Genomic DNA, 15,799 nt, shown 5'->3' with positions numbered 1-15,799 from the left:
CAGTGGTTGTAGTGTAAGGGGGTAAGTGAAACGGAGAGCAGCGGAGTGAGGTGCAATGCAGCAAGAGAAAAAGCAAACGAAGGAAAACTACGACGGGAAAGGGGTGCATATTGCAGTGAGAATGGAGAAATTGAGGTGAGAGGCAAGACAGGTAGCAGGAAAGAAAAAGGCTAGAGGGAGGGTGAGTGGAGAGTGAATACGGAAGAGCAAGCATAAGAGAGGAGGGGGGAAGGCATTAAAGGAGAAGGTCACTCAAAACAAGTATTGCTTTCAACTCTTGCCAAAAACAATGGACAGCATTAGTTACATTTGTTTTCAACCACTTAATGTGCTCCAAAGTCCTGCATTTTGTATAGCGTGCATTTGGGCACTTTGATTCAATGCCCTGGGGGCAATAACCAAACGCAAGCTTAAGGGGTAGTCACTACAGCCACACAACCTGGGTTCCAGTCCCGGCCTGTCCCATTTCTCTAGTGCATCCCATTTTTTTTTAATTGTTCTTTTCAAATCTACACACAAAAACATTGCGGAAATGAGTGTCGGCTCTGCTGCAATCAGACTTCTGTACTCAAATCTCTGGTGCACTAACTGGCCTGCTAAAACTGTAGGTGTGCCCGTGAAATCAAGTGATCTGGACCGAGGGGCGGCCAGTGCAACAAGAAAGCAATTACACGTGATGGCCTCAAGGGCAACTAACAGAGCAGCAGGAGGGAACACTGCTCTGTCCCTAAAATCATGAAATTGGTCTGACTGTAAGGGAGATGCCAGGTTGCGTCTGGTGGTGTAGCCTGGCAAGGCAAGTGAGTGGCAGTTGGGGGCGATAATGCTAGAGAAGCCAGGCCATGTCTGCCAGGTGTGGCCAGGTGAAGCTTTTGTACAAAGAGGGTGGTGGGCAAGGATTCAGAGTTGAGGAGAGGTGTTGGCACCAGGGTTCTCAACGTGGCCCTCCCTCTCAGCGCAGTGCTCAAGCGATGAGAGAGAGTACCGTGCCAAGAGTCCTGCGGCACTGGCAGCAGAGATGGTCTCCCTCTCATCACAGAAGCACTGTGATGACAGCCGCGCTGCTGCTCTGGCTTCAGGGCTCTCGGTGCGGCGCTCCCGCTCATCTTTGGAGTGCCGCGCCGAGATTCCTGCAGCACTGGCAGCAGAGATGGTCTCCCTCTCATCACAGAAGCACTGCGCTGACAGCCGCGCTGCTGCTCTGGCTTCAGGGCTCTCGGTGCGGGGCTCCAGCTCATCTTTGGAGTGCCGCGCCGAGAGTCCTGCAGCACTGGCAGCAGAGATGGTCTCCCTCTCATCACAGAAGCACTGCGCTGACAGCCGCGCTGCTGCTCTGGCTTCAGGGCTCTCGGTGCGGCGCTCCCGCTCATCTTTGGAGTGCCGCGCCGAGAGTCCTGCAGCACTGGCAGCAGAGATGGTCTCCCTCTCATCACAGAAGCACTGCGCCGACAGCCGCGCTGCTGCTCTGGCTTCAGGGCTCTCGGTGCGGCGCTCCCGCTCATCTTTGGAGTGCCGCGCCGAGAGTCCTGCAGCACTGGCAGCAGAGATGGTCTCCCTCTCATCACAGAAGCACTGCGCCGACAGCCGCGCTGCTGCTCTGGCTTCAGGGCTCTCGGTGCGGCGCTCCCGCTCATCTTTGGAGTGCCGCGCCGAGAGTCCTGCAGCACTGGCAGCAGAGATGGTCTCCCTCTCATCACAGAAGCACTGCGCCGACAGCCGCGCTGCTGCTCTGGCTTCAGGGCTCTCGGTGCGGCGCTCCCGCTCATCTTTGGAGTGCCGCGCCGAGAGTCCTGCAGCACTGGCAGCAGAGATGGTCTCCCTCTCATCACAGAAGCACTGCGCTGACAGCCGCTCTGCTGCTCTGGCTTCAGGGCTCTCGGTGCGGCGCTCCCGCTCATCTTTGGAGTGCCGCGCCGAGAGTCCTGCAGCACTGGCAGCAGAGATGGTCTCCCTCTCATCACAGAAGCACTGCGCTGACAGCCACACTGCTGCTCTGGCTTCAGGGCTCTCGGTGCGGCGCTCCCGCTCATCTTTGGAGTGCCGCGCCGAGAGTCCTGCAGCACTGGCAGCAGAGATGGTCTCCCTCTCATCACAGAAGCACTGCGCTGACAGCCGCGCTGCTGCTCTGGCTTCAGGGCTCTCGGTGCGGCGCTCCCGCTCATCTTTGGAGTGCCGCGCCGAGAGTCCTGCAGCACTGGCAGCAGAGATGGTCTCCCTCTCATCACAGAAGCACTACGCTGACAGCCGCGCTGCTGCTCTGGCTTCAGGGCTCTCGGTGCAGCGCTCCCGCTCATCTTTGGAGTGCCGCGCCGAGAGTCCTGCAGCACTGGCAGCAGAGATGGTCTCCCTCATCACAGAAGCACTGCGCTGACAGCCGCGCTGCTGCTCTGGCTTCAGGGCTCTCGGTGCGGCGCTTCCGCTTATCACTGGAGTGCCACGCTCAGAGCCCTGTCACCAGTGCTGCGACACGTGGTTTCCCCCTAATTGGCCAATTTCAAAACCATATGGAATTTCTGAGCCATACTCGTATGGGCCAGAAATTGGCCAATGGGAATGTGAGGGGCTGGGGGAGTGCCTCGTCCCTCCCCCAGGACATAATAAAGCAATATGACTGCATGTAAATCTGTATAGAAACATGTGAAGGCAAAAGAATATCTTTATTTTCGCTTTATAGTCGACATCCTGACTGTAAAACCGGAAGACCCAGAAAGCAAAATAATGTGTGGCTGAAAAATCTCTTTGACACCATAAGACACCACCAAAAGAAGCAGCATCACCCCATCATTTGCAGAAAAAATGCAACGGCCGAAAAAAGCAGAATTTTTAACTGCGTATTTCTATGCAATTATATGTGGGGGGGGTGTGGGTTAGGCTAATAAATAATGTATGGGGGTCTCCCCCGCATACAACTGCGTGGAAATGTGCGAAAAGAAAAAATATTATCTGCTTCAGTATTTAATAATTTGGGTATATTCCGGGGCAGATACTCAAATCTGTGTTTTGCTAAAGTCATGAGACGCCACTTGTGCAACTCATGACACGCGCCCAAAAAAAAGCTGCGTCCCACTCTCAGAGGTCATCTGATTGGTCATGCACATGCCCTTTCCCACCCCCGTTCCTGCACAGAACACTTTTTGTCTGCGGCTGGATTGCAATGTATGACAGGGTCATTCCTGACCTTGTCATGTATTGCATTTCCATCCTACACACAGGCACAGAAATGTTTTCTAAAACAATTCACACCGACAGACCTCCAAGGGCCTGACCCTGTGAATTGCAGTCCCAGGAGCCATGCTGGGACCCACCGGGCCTCGGGTGAACCTTTTCTTGCATGCCGAACTGCTAGACATCCTGGATACTAAACAATCTTTCCAAGGGAGCTTTAGAAGTGGACGCAGGTTAACTGGCTAACTGGAGCTGCGTGGGGTCTTTTAGTTGGAAACGCCCAATCACGCATAAGAAAGCCTCTCCCGAAAACAAAAGAAAAGTGTTTGTGAGTTTGTTATGGTGCGGATTGCACGGCCTCGGATTGACACCGTGTCGGGAGTTGGGTAACGGACAATACTGGATCTGACCCATGCTGATATTAAGTTTGCCTGGGAAAACAAAATGCGTCCCGGATGCTTTCTAGGAGCCTTTGAACTAAAGGGGTTCACTTAAAAAAACAAATACCTAGTTGCGCGGTGTACCAATGATTTATATTAAATATCTCCACACAAGGAGAGCTCACTGGTTTCCATTGAAAACAATTGTATTCTAGCATGCCTGCACATCAAATGAAGAGCAGGTCACATGCCTGCCCAACAAGCCCCAGAATGGTCGCCACTCTCCAGTCTAGGATCCAGTTAGCCTCTGCCAAATCAGTAAGGGTCAGCGAGTATGTTCAGCTGGGCCAGCCTTAGGGCAGGGCTGCCCGGGCAACCGCCCCGGGCGCCATTAGCCCCTTGCCACTCCAGTCTGGAGGGGTTGGGGGTCTTTTAAGGTCTCCCCCGAGCAGGCGTGGTGAGAGGAAGTGCGGCAGGCACCCTGTTGAAATAAAATGCACCCGCTCTCAGTAGAGGGGCACATTTAATAACAATAGGGCGCTAATGCTTTCACATTGGTGCCTATTGAAAAATGTTGAGTCCCCTGCGTGACCAGGGGCATGCAGGGACGAGGGTGTGCCACATTTTTGTTTTGCTCCATGGGGTGCTGCTGCCGCTAAGGACGATCCGGATGTTGAGTACATCTGAGCACACACTGCTCTTGGGTTTTATAATAGTTACTTGGGCTTTCTACAGTGCCAGTCTGCATCGCCAGGCTGTTTAATATGGATCAGGGTTGAAAGACTGAGGTAGAAATGTTCGAGGGAGAAAAGACCAAAGATAATTTTTCCGAAATAACCTCCAGTCTTTTCTCCCCTGAACATTTCCGACTTGGCCCACACCTCTACCGCCATCCCTAACCCCACCCCCAAACCCCTACTTACCTTGCTGCAGACTCACTGTGTCCCCTTTCACTTCCGTGATCGGGAACCAGCGTTGCAGGGTCCTTTCCTTATTTTATTTTTTCGGGACGGCTGCGGGGGACAGCACTGCAACCCCCGCTCACAATACAGAGAGCAAGGGTGCGGGGTACACCTCCACAGCCCCCCGTACAGAACGCGTGATCTGGTCAAACTTTTCGGACGTTCAGAATTTTCGAACGGCCAAAATTCGGCCAAATCACTTTTCCGGGCTTTTGAACTCAGTCATTTTGGCCGATTCTGTTTAAAACTAACTCAGCATGGAAAACAAGGCCTGCAAACCATCAACTTTGCCGCATTAAAGTGCCTCCGGTTTACTCATATTTTATAACTAGTGCTTTCACAAAATAAAGGACGGAGGGATGTTATTTATTTTAGGGTCTTTGTAAGGCGGTAAATGCTGATGGGAGCAGTTGCTTTGAAGTGTCATGGAAAGGAAGGTAGGAGGGAGTAGCAGGATAACTTGCAAGTCCAAATGCATTTTGAAAGAGAAAAGTCTTCAATTGGAATCGTGTTGCTTCTTTTGTTTGTGTAGGAGTGGGACCAAAGCGTTTGCATTGTCTTTAAACCCAGAATAAGTACCAAAAGAAAACCCCCCAGAAGGGACACAATATGAAGCCTACTGCAGGGCAGAAAGCTGGAAAGAAGATCTTCTGATGTAAAGTGATTTATTAGTGTGACACAAGATGTCAGCCTGAGAAGAAGGTGGCAGAAATCACTGGGTGGGCTATCGCAGATTAGCGGTGTTATCAGGCAAGGGGCGGGACATTGGGAAGAGCTCTTCAATGTGGAAGCAGGAGTTCTATTACCAGGAGCAAAAGGCACAGGAAAATCCAGAAACAGAAGCCTCTCTCTCTCTCTGTGACCGAAGAGCTCTTCTAGTTGCATGTTGGCCAGTGCCACGCAATGAGGAGCTCGTGGAGCTCAAGGGGAACGGGAGAGTAAGCAGGTGGCAAAGGGGCAATACCATAGGGCATAGGAAATAGTCAGTGCCATAAGCAGCAGCAATGCTCAGCACTCCATGCCACAGTTTCCAGCCCTCACTGAGGGCACATTGTAACCAGCCCCAGACAGGAAGGGAGGGAGGGAGGGAGACAAATCAGGGGGTGCTGACAACACTGAGGTGACAGTGATCCAAGAGCAGGATGAGGCAGGGAGGAAGGGATACTGGTAACAAAGGAAGAAAGGCTTTTCACACCAATGTGTGATGGGCCTTTGGCACCAGCCGGCCAGGGGGGGGCATGCAAGCACCCAAACAAAAGGATGGCATGGCTTCAGACTATGTAGTGCGAATAGAACGAGAGGCAGCTGGAGGAAAACTCCAGTCCTTCTTGATACTCTGCACCCAGCACAGCAAGTCATCCCACAAACACAGGAGACTACATTTCTTCTCCCAGAACCAACCCACCCAGAAAGAAGAAGAATGAGAAAGGAAGAAACAGAAAGAAAGGACAACGATCGTTGTTCGCAAAGTTGTGGGAAGAAGAGGGGGACACAGGCCACCGGGGTACACCCTCTGGCCCATGTGCACAAAAGTGCAACGAGAGATGAGACATTTTGATTTATGTATGTGCAATAAAACCCAGTGGCTTTTTTATTGCCAACACTAAATCCAATGTCTCAGTCATCTGTGGGGCAAACCCAAAGAGGGTGGGGGTTGGGTTTGCTGTGAAGTACAAATGATTGCAATCTGTGCTGCACAGTTTATGACTTTTATCCGAGGCTGGGGGTAAAGAGGATAGTGGCTGTGCAACGCCACTTTGACAAGCTGAGAGACAGGCACTCTCATTGGTCAGGACGGCATTTCAATTCACAAGGGTCAGATCAACTCAGATCGTCTTTGGAATGCAGGAAACTCGGTGCAGTAGAGCCACAGGCGTCAGCTCTGTGCGAGTCTGTCCCTTTCGTTGCTCCATCATTATAGAGGCGACAAAGCACATTCCTTATTTGTTGGCTTTCTACAGAAACACAAACCAGGTCACTTTCGAAGGTCATTTTCTGTGCGTTTGTTCCAGAGTTATAAAAAGTAAATAGTATTCAACCTCGATTCAAAAGTCTTTTTTTGAAGTCTTTTCATGCGAAACGGTATTGTTGCCTTCATTCTGAGGTTTATGGAGCAAGCCTTTATCTCTGGGAAGGAGGTGCAGCTGTTTAAAGGGAGGCCTAAAAAAAAGGGACATTGAGATACAGTCACATGCTATTATGAGCAAAGATTGCTGGGTGCCAAACCTTCCAGCAGGTCACCAGCTGTTCCTCAACTCTGCTTCTTAGTTTCAGGATGCTTGGATCCTATCCTAGGTTCAGTGAGATCTCAAGAGATCAACCTGGTATCGGTGGGTGGAGCCTTCTCTTATCCAGAATCTCCATTGCACCAAAACAAAGAGGACCCAAAGGGAGATCTGCTCACATACAGGCACACCAGGCGTGGACCAATCACAGACCACGGTGGTCCCAGTCCATCCCAGCACACCAGACTCTCTCGCACCCAGGATGTGTATTGAACTAGACAGTCCAGCCCACATCCTGGAGGCACACACACAAGGCATGCAGAATCACACGAAAGCTTGGCGTTTAGCGGGAGAATGCATGCCCAAATAAGGACTGACCCAGGTCTGCTTGGCCTGGGGAAGGCAAAGGGACAAGATGGCAAAAATGGACAGGACAAAGAACCTTGTGGCATGGCCATTTTGGAGCCAGACCACCTTCTTGTGTCAACCACGGTAAATGCTGCTTGCATGGCAAGAAAGGGTTACAAATATATTAAAGTAAAAGCTGCCACCAGCCCTGTCCAAGGCACATCTGCACTTCTACCAAATAATCCTTTGAGGGAGACTAGGGCCTTTGTAAACGAAAAGAAGACCCCAGCGCACTGTACTGTAAGGTACATTGTTCACTGGTAACATGTTGCAGAAAAGTTGCAAAATAGGAAAGGACTAAGGGAAACTAAGTCTCCCAGTACTTCCTGTCTTTAAGGGCATGTCAGTTTCCCCATAATAAAGTGAGCAAAAAACCCAGCGAAGTGCAGCAGAAGGCTGTGCTCCTCTGACAAAAGTCAGGCTAGGCTTGTCAGACAACAGCAAAAAGTTGAGGGGGGATACAAACTGGAGGGAAAATTAGACATAAATGGGATAGTTTCCGAACACGTTTGTCCACACCCTGTGCCCAGTGAGAGGGAGAAAATGTGCTCCCTACCCTGTTAATGTGTCTGTAGTGTGGCCTCGATAGCTGGAGTGTTGAAAGGTTTTCCCTTTAAAAGGTTTTCCTTGGACCACCACTGCAGCGATAGAACCAGAGGTTGCGAAAATACCACTAGATCGTCCCACAGACCGCTTGCTTGCGACCATTGTTTCGTCAGCCACTCTTGCATAGGACGAATGCGCAGTCGTGCATGTGGCACCAGGTAAATGGAGAAAGCCATAATTCCTAGAAGGCGCATGGCCTTTCGCACAGTTACCCAAAGACCGACTAGGTACTGAGGGATCTGAAATAACATGTTTTGTACCCTCTCATGGGAGGGTGAAGACTAATCCGTATTTGTTTGAATTAGTGCCCCTAAAAATGGTTTTACTTGACTGGGGCACTATTCTTGACTTTCTCGTCGATGGAGCAGCCCAATTGAAACAGTAGGTTGATTGACCATTTTGTTGACATGACTGAGGTGTGTCGCCTATTAGCCAGTCAGCTAGGTAAGGGGTACACTGGATTGGACTGCCTCTGTAAGTGTGCAGCCACCACAGCAAGGACTTTTGTAATCACTCGTGGAGCTGAGGATACGCCAAATGGTAGCCCTTTGAACTGGTAGTGTTCGTTTCCCACTTCTGCATCTTGGTATTTTCTGTGCGCTCGAAACATTGAAATATAAAACTATGCATCTTTCATGTCCAATGTTGCCATGTAATCCTCTTGTTTTATAGCAAAGGAATTACCTCCTGCAGCGTAGTCATATGGAATTTTTGTGGCCATATGTGTTTGCAGGGCGCAGTTCTAAGACTGGGTGCACGGTCAGATCTTTATTTGGAACAAGGAAGTACACTGAATAAATGTCTTGATTTTCTTCTAGAGGTGGCACCAACTCTATTGCTCCATTCTTCACTAAAGTTAAAATCTCCTCTTTGAGAATTAAGCAATGTTCTGTTGACATTCTTCTTGTACGAGGAGGATGGTGAAATTGGATTGAATACCCTTTTGCCACAGTTGTGAGCATCCAGCGATTTGATGTTCTCCCCTCCCATGTGAGGATGAATGAGTATATGCGACCCCCTACCGGGGAAGCTTGGGAGTGTACGTGAACTGGAGCGCCATTTGTTGGCAGGGGAAGTTCAAGCTCTAGATGCTGCAACTCACCCCACCCGTTGCCTATACGAAACCCTCTTTGCTGGTTTGACTGATGGCCCCCCTCGGCACTGTAGTAAGAAGAGGCGGATGTTCTAAATCTACATCGATTGGTTCTTGTAAAGACTTGGCTGTGAAAGGTGATCTGTGTGTTGAAGGTTCCCTGCTGGACATGAGGCTTATTTGAGATTTGGCCTAATGCTTTCAAAGTCTCATGCCCCTTCTTTGTTGTTTTAAGCTGATCTTCAACTGCCTTTCCAAATAGGACAGACTCTTCAATAGGCATGCCGATGATTGATTGATTGATTGATTTATAGAGCTCTTTACACCAAGGCGCTGTACATTGGAACAACAAAATACAGAGTAATAACAATAACTATGAGCAAATTACAACTTGAATCATTCAGCAAAACAGTGCAAGGAGCAATCGACTGAGAGGGGGTGGGGGAGTGGAGTGGGAACAGGAGTGTTGGGGAGGGGCAGGGGAAAGATTGAATAAATGTAATAGGAGGGGAGGAAGAAAGTAAAGGTAGAAGGGAGAGAGGGATTAAAAGAGGGGGAAAAAGAACATGGGGGGAGTAAAGAGGGCAAGGGGTGCATCAAGGTGGGGAGTGGAGGAGGAGGGATTTAAGGGAAGTGCAAAATGAGGTGAGGGAAGTGGAAGAGCAGATTGAGAGGGGGAGAGAGTTCCAATGCAGAGGAGCAAGAAGTTGGAAGGAGCGGAACGGGGAGGAAGCACAGGGGGGAAGGGGGAACAGTGAGAAGGAAGTGGTCAGCAGAACAGCAGAACGAAGGGGGCGAGAGGGGGAGTAGAAGGAGAGAAGGGAGGAGAGATAGGGAGGTGCAAGACCATGGAGGGTTTTGAAAACAAGGCAGAGAAAGTGGAATTTAAGTTGTAGGTGGAAAGGTAGCCAGCCAAGGTGAGAGAGAGAAGCGGAGATGGAGTCACGGGAGGTAAGGAGACAGAGGGTACGAATAGGAGAGTGGTAAATAGATTTAAGAGGGGTAAGCTGAGATGAGGGAAGACCGAAGAATGGAGAGGAGCAATAGAAGAGACGGGAAAAGATGAGAGGAGATTAGGAGTTTAGTAGCATGGAATGTGAGAGAGGGACGGATTTTGCGAATATTGTAGAGGTGGTATCTGCAGGAGTGGGAGGTGAGTGAAATGTGTTGCGAGAAGGTGAGAGAGGAGTCAAAAGAGTACACCTAGGTTGCGAGCATGAGTGGAGATAGGGAGATTGGAAGGAGGAAAGTGGATGAAAGGGGGAGGAGAGGGAGGAGGAAGAGTATTAGCGGGGAAGAAAAAGACTTCGGTTTTATTGGCGTTAAGTGAGAGAAACCGGGAGGACATCTTGTTCTTGATGGCTGTGAGACAAGAGGAGAGTTTAAGGTGGAGGTCAGGTGTGAAGGAGGAGAAGGAGAGAAAAAGTTGAGTATCATTGGCAGAGAAATGATGGGAGATGCCAAAGGAGGAGATAACAGGGGCAATGAGGGAGGTGTAGAGGGAGAAGAGGAAAGGACCAAGTACAGAGCCTTGAGGAACACCGTAACTAAGTGGGAAGGAAGGAGAGGTCTGGCCTCCCCATGAGACAGCAAAGGAACGAGAGGAAAGGTAAGAGGATAGCCATTTAAGGACAGGGCCTTTAAACCCGAAAGAGGAGAGAGTGTGGAGCAGAAGTGGGTGATCGACAGTGTCAAAAGCAGCAGAGAGATCAAGGAGAATAAGGATAGAGGATTACTTCGCATGACGAGCGGAGAGGAGGGAGTTGAGGATAGAGGTGAAGGCAGTTTCTGTGGAATGTTTAGGACGGAAGCCAGATTGGAAAGGAGGAAGGAGGGAGGAGGAAGAGACAAAGGAAGAGAGTTGAGAGTAGAGAAGGCATTCAAGGAGTTTAGAAAGAAAAGGCAGAAGAGAAATAGGTCTGTAGTTAGCAGTAAGTAGTGGGTCAGCAGAGGGTTTCTTGAGAATAGGAATAATTGTTGCATGTTTGAAAGCAGAAGGGAAGGTAGATGAGGAGAGGCAAGAGTTGAAGAAAGAGGTAAGGTAGGGGATAAGAAGAGGGTAGATCTTAGGGATGAGAATATAGGGAAGAGGATCAGAGGGGGCGGATGTAGGGTGGGCTTTGGATAAAAGGGAGGAGACATCAGAATGGGAAACACATGAGAAGACAGGCATGATAGAAGAGGGAGGAGAGAGGGAGTCGGAGAGGGAGTTAATTTTTTGCCTGAGTGTGATGATTTTGGAGGAAAAGTAGTTGGCAAAATCGGAGGGAGAAAGTGTGGAATTGGATGAGGGATCAGGAGTGGGAGGAGAGAGAAGGTGGGAAAAGAGTTTGAAAAATCAGACGAGGATGGGAGGCTTGAGATTGAAGAAGGTTAGAGTAGTAGGAGGACTTGGCAGTTGCAAGACAAGAGTTGTAAAGTGCGTGGTAAGAGGTTTGATTGGAAAGCGATGGAGTTTTGAGCCATAGTCTCTCTAATCGTCTGAGAAGGCGACGCATAGAGCGGAGATGGGAAGTAAGCCAGGGTTGAGGAGGTTTCTGAGATTGGGGCGGAAGAGAGAAAGAGGATAGAGTTGGTTGAGGGTAGTGGAGATAGAAGATGAAAGAGCAGAGAGAGTATCATCGGGAGAGAGTAGTGCAAAGTCTTGGTGAGATGGAAGAGAGGAAGAGCAAGTGTCAGAGAAGAGGGTGGTGTCGAAATCTCGCAGGTCACGACGTGAGAAGATTGGGGGGGAGGGATTAGCAATAGTGGAGGAGGAGAGAGGGAGAACGAGAGTAAGGCATGGTCAGAGAGATAGACAGGGAGAGAAGAGACAGGGGAGGAGGGATAGGAGGAATTGAAGATGAGGTCAAGAGTGGAACCAGAGGAATGAGTAGGGGATGAGGGAAGGGGGGAGAGGAGGTAGGAATCAAGGATAGAGAGTAGGGGAGAAGAATGGGGGGGAGAAGGAAGATGGATGTTAAAGTCGCCAAGTACAGTTAGAGGAGATGGGGAGGGAGAAATAAGTGAGAGGAGGTGATCCAGGTCTACAAAGAAGGAGGAGAGAGGACCAGGAGGACGATAGATGATCAGGAAGGAAATAGGGTGGGGGAAGAGAAGGATTTGTAGAGGAATTCAAAGTAAGAGAAAGAGGGGAGAGTTGGAGAGGAGGAGGAGGAGATGTATTTAGGGTGGTACAGGAGACCAACGCTTCCGCCACGTCCAGAGGGGCGGGGAGTATGGAGGAAAGAAGAAGAAGAGGTAGTCAAGGAAGCGGGGACAGAGGTGTTATGAGGGGGAATCCAAGTTTCAGTTAAGCAGAGGAAATGAAGGTTAAGACGAAAGAATAGATCAAGGGTAGCAGCGGTTTTGTTACAGATGGATCTAGCGTTCCAGAGAGCAGCGTTCATGAGGGCAGCATGGTTGGAAGTGGGGGGTAAAGAAGGGTACTGCGGTGAGAAGGGGAAGGAGGGAGGCTGGGGGAGTGGGGGAGAGGATAGTGGTGGGGACGAGGCATAAGGAGGAACAAGGAGAGTAGAAGGGAGAGGGGGAGGAGGGGGAAGGGAGGGGAGAAGGGGGACAGGGTGAGGTGGAAGGTAGATATGGCGGATCGCATAGGGTCATGGAGAGTAGGTACTGGGGATTCAAGTTGGTGAGTCCACTTGAGGATGGTGTCAAGGGTGGACGCAAGACAATGGTGAGAGACAGCAGGAATGGGCCAGAAGATTTAGAGGGTGTAGGCTCTCGAGACTGAGGTTGGAGGAGTCCAGGTGCTTGAGGCAGGAAAGTGAGGAGAACAATGCAGAGAGATGAGCAGCAGGAGCCCAAAGAGTCGTAGGAGTAAGTACTTAAAGTGATGGCTGGGGGAGACCAGCGGCCAGCTGTGGGTGGTATCAGAGTAGAATGAAGAAAGTTACCACAGCGCAGGTCCGAAGTTCGTACTACCACTCAGGAGGACCTGAAGCTGATTCCAGGTGTGGCTGGAGGCTCCCCAGGGCGCAGTGTAGTGAAGAAGAGGGCAGTCGAGAAGGCAGGGTGCCTCAGAACCATGGAGGGGACTCCCAGAGCTGACCTGTCACAGCTTGGGCTAGATCCCGGTAGGTTACTCGAGAGGCACCGAAACCTGCACGACAGATGATCGCGGGCTTGGTTAGACCCAGCACAGGGCAGAAGAGGGCCGCACGGCAGCGAAGTAGGCTCGCTAGGATCCCAAGTGAGGAAGAGGGGGGACCTGACCTCGAGGGATGAAGAGGGAGCTCCAAGGGCTGTGAGGAGTCCGGCGGTCAGGAGAGAATCCAATGCTGGTGAGATGCGGGCTCAGAGGATGGTTGCAGCTGTACCCAAACCCCGACCCAAGGAGAGGGGCTCCTGTGTTGCAGAGGGCGTAAGGAGGATCCAGGGGTTGCCGCTGGTACCGGGTTTGCAGTGGTGGAATGAGATAACTGCCGCCCTGAATGTTAGCAAGGTGGGAAGAAACCCACAGGGCCGACCCGAGGCAGAGAGGGAGGGGCAGACATGGGGCTCAAGTTGATACACATGAGGTCGGATCCAACCCTTGCGGTCCGACGGGGCCCTGAGTGTGGAAGTGGAGGGTTCGGATCCGGACTGCAGCTGGACTGTGGCTGGCTGGGGCTTCACCCGGACCTAAAGAGAGGTGCTCCGGGGGCTGCACAGGGCGTACAAAGGCTCCGGGGTTAATCGTGCAGCCTTGGATGACAGCGTGGCGGGAAGGATCCCGCGGGGCCGGCTGTGGCTTCACCCGGACCCAATGAGAGGTGCTCCGGTGGTCAGGAGAGAATCCAACGCTGGCGATATGTGGGCTCAGAGGGTGATTGCAGCTGTACCCAAACCCCAACCCAAGGAGAGGGGCTCCTGGGCTGCGGAGGGCGTAAGGAGGGTCCAGGGGCTGCCGCTGGTATCGGGTGTGCAGTGGTGGGAGGAGATAACTGCCGCCCTGAATGTCAGCAAGGTGGGAAGCCTCCCGCAGGGCGGACCCGATGGCAGAGTGGGAGGGGGCAGACCTAGGGCTCAAGCTGATGCAGATGAGGTCCGATCCAACCCTCGCGGTCCGGCGGGGCCTAGTGTGTAGAAGTGGAGGGCTTGGCTCCGGACTACAGCTGGCTGTGGCTTCACCCGCACCCAAAGAGGTGCTCCGGGGGTTGCACAGAACGTGCAAAGGCTCCGGGGTTAACCGTGCTGCCTTGGATGACAGCGAGGGCGGCCTGAAGAGAGAGTGGGAGGAGGGCGTCCCAAGGCTCCGGCTGATTCCGCTCAAGTTGGAACAGATCCTCACTGTCCACTTGGACCCTGAGGATCCGGCACCAGCACGAAGAAGGCGTGCACCAAGGGCCGCAGGAGAGGTCCCGAAGCGGTTCCGATGTTGGCTCAGTGGAACGAAGCTGGTCTGATGCTGGCTCCGTGAAGAGAAGTCGCAACCCAGACCCCGAGCGGAGGAGAGGGGGTCAGTGGCTGCACAGTGCGTGAGGAGGAACCAGGGGTTGCCGTTGGGGCCGGGTGTGCCGTGGATGACTGCCGCCTCAGGTGACTTCGAGGCGGGAAGGATCTCGCTAGGCCGGCCTGATGGAAGAGCGGGATCCTCACCGTCCACAAGGACCCTGTGGATCCGGCACCAGCACGAAGAAGGCGGGCACCAAGGGCCGCGGGAGAGGTCCCGAAGCGGGTCCGATGTTGGCTCAGTGGAACGAAGCTGGTCCGATGCTGGCTCCGTGGAGAAAAGTCGCAACCCAGACCCCGAGCGGAGGAGAGGGGCTCAGGGCTGCACAGTGCGTGAGGAGGAACCAGGGTTTGCCGTTGGGGCCGGGTGTGCCGTGGATGCCTGAGTCTCAGGATTAAACCCGGAATGTCAGAGCCATGAATGGCTCTTAAGCAGGGTCCCTTCAGCAATTACTCTCCCTGAAGTATCTGCGGAGTCTAAAATATTTTTTAGAATGTTTTGGGCTAGCTGTTTTCCCTCTGTGGAGATCTTTAGGTGTGACCTCACAGGGGGTGGGGCACAGAATCGAGCGGTTTTAGTGCCTTGTCCCACTGTGTGTTGTGATAACTTGCAAGCAGCGGGGTATTGTTTGCAATGCGTGTTATATATGCTCCTGAGGTAGTTATTTTCTCTAAGGTATACAACTGCTTGCATTCCTTATTGGGATGTGCCTCCGCACTAGAAAGTGGTATTCTGGCTTTTTCTAGTGGTGGTGACCAAAAGGGAATCTGGTTTGGCATTTTCCCTAATGAAAATTGGGTCAGATGGAAATGGTTTAAAACTGTTTACACTCTGCGGTTCACTGCCCTTGTAAGGGAGGGTGTAGTAAGTGATGGGCCAATCCTCTTTTTTTATTGATTGTAATAGTGGAATGGCCTGGCTGACTTTTTCATTTAAAATATCCACGAAGTCAGTGGTGTCCACTGTTTCTATGGTATGAATATTAAAATGACTTTCAGCCTCTTTAATAAATCATTGTAGAACAATTGGTTGTCAATTGGGGGGCTATGACCAGTCTCCGTTGCAACAGCATCTGGCGTGTCAATGGTCACATATGGGTCATCTGGGTCATCCTGATAAAATTAGTCAGGGTCACATTAGGATCATCCTAGTCGACATACCTCACATCTTGATCTACCTGATCTTCCCCTTGAACAGAGTCATAGGAGATGTATTGGACAGTATGTATGGGCGATGTTTGGAACCTTGGTGATTTTGCTAAAGGTTGGGGTTGGCCATCTAAGGGGTGTCCCATTTCCAAATCTAATCTTTTCTGTATAATTGGATATTTGTTCATGAAGTACTTTAAAGAGGAAACTTAGTCCATAGTTTCTTTGAAACATTCCTTTGACCGTGTACCTGTTCTAGGTGTTTCGTGTAGGGGGAACACAATAACCTCACGGTCCTCTCTAGGCCTATTTCACTGGAGAGACTGTTATAAAGGGGAATGCGCATCTGTATACTATGGCACTTTCTCAGGGACAGAA

The 15,799-nt window shown here is 51.2% G+C and overlaps 1 protein-coding gene across 6 annotated transcripts in view; it reads right to left on the bottom strand.

The window, feature by feature from the left end:
* Window positions 1-15,799, bottom strand: part of ALDH3B1 (aldehyde dehydrogenase 3 family member B1) — a 710,542-nt gene that overhangs the window by 129,065 nt on the left and 565,678 nt on the right. The gene's annotated exons all lie outside the window — the stretch shown is intronic.

Source organism: Ambystoma mexicanum, chromosome 12 (genome assembly GCF_040938575.1).
Source record: "Ambystoma mexicanum isolate Mex_15411 chromosome 12, UKY_AmexF1_1, whole genome shotgun sequence".
NCBI classification, from domain to species: Eukaryota; Metazoa; Chordata; class Amphibia; order Caudata; family Ambystomatidae; genus Ambystoma; species Ambystoma mexicanum.
The sequence above is the reverse complement of the archived record's forward strand: the minus strand, read 5'-3'. Positions and strand labels throughout refer to the sequence as shown.